This window comes from Meriones unguiculatus, chromosome 3, assembly GCF_030254825.1.
Source record: "Meriones unguiculatus strain TT.TT164.6M chromosome 3, Bangor_MerUng_6.1, whole genome shotgun sequence".
In the NCBI taxonomy this organism is placed as follows: Eukaryota; Metazoa; Chordata; class Mammalia; order Rodentia; family Muridae; genus Meriones; species Meriones unguiculatus.
Window position 1 is genome coordinate 130,777,476 of NC_083351.1, and position 2,615 is coordinate 130,780,090.

General features: G+C 40.8%; 1 non-coding gene across 1 annotated transcript; it reads right to left on the reverse strand.

Moving 5' to 3' along the window:
- Positions 1 to 655: 655 nt before the first annotated feature.
- Positions 656 to 756, reverse strand: LOC132653424 (small nucleolar RNA U13). Its single transcript, XR_009591164.1, has one exon. It is a non-coding gene; the product is annotated as a small nucleolar RNA U13 (small nucleolar RNA).
- Positions 757 to 2,615: the final 1,859 nt, after the last annotated feature.

A 2,615-nucleotide genomic window follows, 5' to 3' on the forward strand; every position in this document is an offset into this window, starting at 1 on the left:
GGATGGTGTCTGGCAAGGTAGTGTCTTTCCTAGTAAACTCCAGCATGATGGTATCTGGCATGATGGTGTCCTCCTCGGTCTCTTTCAGTGTGATGGAGTCTGGCAAGATGGTGTCCTCCTCAGTCTGTACCGGTGTGATGGATTCTGGCATGATGATGTCGTCCTGTACCTCTCCTGGTGTGATGTTGTCTGGCATGATGTTGTCCTCTTCGCTCTCTTCCAACATGATGGTATGTGCCAAGATGGAGTACTCCTTGGTCTTTTTCCGTTTGATGGTGTCCTCCTTAGTCTCTTCTGTTGTGAGGGTATCTGTCAAGATGGTGTCATTCTCAGTATCCTAAAGCATGATGGTGTCTGGCAGAATGGAGTACACCTTGGTCTCTTCTGGAAGAATGATATCCTCCTGTGTCTCTTCCAGTGTGATGATGTCTAGCATGATGATGTCCTTCCTCTGTCCTGGTAAGATGGTGTCCGGCAAGATAATGTCCTCCTAAGGATCTCCAGGCATGCAGATGGCTGGCAGGATGCCCCCTTTTTTTTTTAACATATTAGTTGTTTTTCTTTTTTTTTTTCTTTAAGACTGGGTCTCACTATATTCCAGGTTGGCTGACTGTGTACCTCAGAATCTTAGGCATGCAGCCTCCTTAATTGTGAATGTCAAATTGGTAATGTACCACATTTCAAGGCTTTAGGGAGGTATGTGTCACACAATGATTTGAATACTTAATTATAATGTTTATGAACAAATAAAAGGCTCCTGCATCAACTGTTTTATTTCTCATCCTATGATTAGCATCTTTCAAGGTTAATGGGAAAAAAAGGCAATGGAATTAAAAGTACACATTTGTAGAAAGGACAAAATGAAGCCACTGGCAAACTTTGTTGAGCCTTTATAGCTTTAACTACTGTTGTTGTTGATGATGATTTCTACCAACAGTATATTACCCAGGTTTTAGTTATGACAGTCTATATCGTTAATTTGGACTAGTCTTGCTTTCATTACTTTATTTCTTGTTTGATTTCTGTTGTTGATTTGATGGATGTTTATGACAAACTTTCTTCTTCTGAGACTTTCTAGTTGTATTTAACCCAAGTCACATTCCTTGGAAGGCTCTTTGGCTAGGTGTTGGCTGTGCCATCCTGTTTTTTACGTATCCTTTCTATAGTGCCCAATTTTGGCTTCCCTTATTGCTTCAGGCAGAATTCGCTCATAGTTTTCGCTTGGCGGTATGGGCTGTCATGTTGAAGCCAATCAGATAAATTGGAATCTGCAAAGATAGAAAAAGGACTGCAATTTGTTTCCTCTCATGTGGTTTCATAAAAATATTTGGATATTAGTTGCTTTGGGTATTGCTTTGGTCAAATACTAGACAAGAATTAACTTCAAGGAGGAAGGGTTTGTTTTGGCTTATAATTCAAGGGAATATAATCCATCATGTTGGACAATGCACAGTGCCAAGAGTAGAAGGCAGTTGGTTATGTTGCAGCACAGCCAGAAAATCTAGTTACGAAATGTTACAGCTCTGGTTGGCCAGGTCAACCTGGGAGAGTAGAGCCTAAAACCGAGTTGGATTAAAGTTTCATGCAATAGATAACTTAATCAGTGCATCAGACAATTTATATTCTGAGGGTATTCTTGAGGGTTAAGCAAAGTAATATGAACAAAGGTCATATGAATTTGAACCGTATACAGTTGGGAGGGCAAGTGCTGCTCGGAGACATAATTCTGAATTCTATTGGGTAAAATGATGAGTATTTTAAAATAAAAGATGCTTCTATTATTACACCTGGGAGAGGCATGAAAACATTTTCCAAGAACAACTCTTCTTATGAAGGAACAGAAATTACAAGACTCTTGTCTTGGTTATTTGAAGTTTTCTCACAAGGTCTCAGAAATCTGTTCACACAGCTTCACTCATGGACCATGTTCTGACAATCAGATGCTGGCATTTGAATGATAAAAAAAGGAGAGGGCATTCCTACTGCTAGATATGATGGGAGGAGAATGTTTATTATAGATTAAAAGGAACATAGGTAGAGACAGGGACTTCTGGGAGAGTCCAGAGTGGACATGATCCTGAGCCAAGAGAGGGGAGAGGGGAAAAGCAGCTGCCTACCAAGACCAAGACACTGGTCAAGAGACTAAACTAAAGAACCAGGTATCCAAAATGGCTTGATTGTATAGGGAAGAGCAGCTGAGAGTTGGGGGAGGGGGAAATGGTAGCCATGCCTTGTAACAGGTATGGACTTAGGGATGCAGAGATCCTGGTGACCAAGTCTGCTTTCATGTGTTAAATAGGCACCTCAACTGGTTCAATTTCTCCCAGCTGTTCTAAACTTGTTGGTTGAGACCCCTTTCCGTGTGTGTGTGTATGTGTGTGTGTGTGTGTGTGTGTGTGTGTCTAAGGCATTGTTCACAGGGGTTGCCTAAGACCACCAGAAAACAGTGTAACAGTAGCAAAGTTATACTTAACAAAAGTAATTTCATGGTTGGTGGTAACTACAGCATGAGGAAATGTATTAAAGGGATACAACATTAGGAAGGGTGAGAACCACTGCTCTATCCCATGAGATGGTAATTCGGTACATTTTGGTTAAGTTAACCTATAAATTGC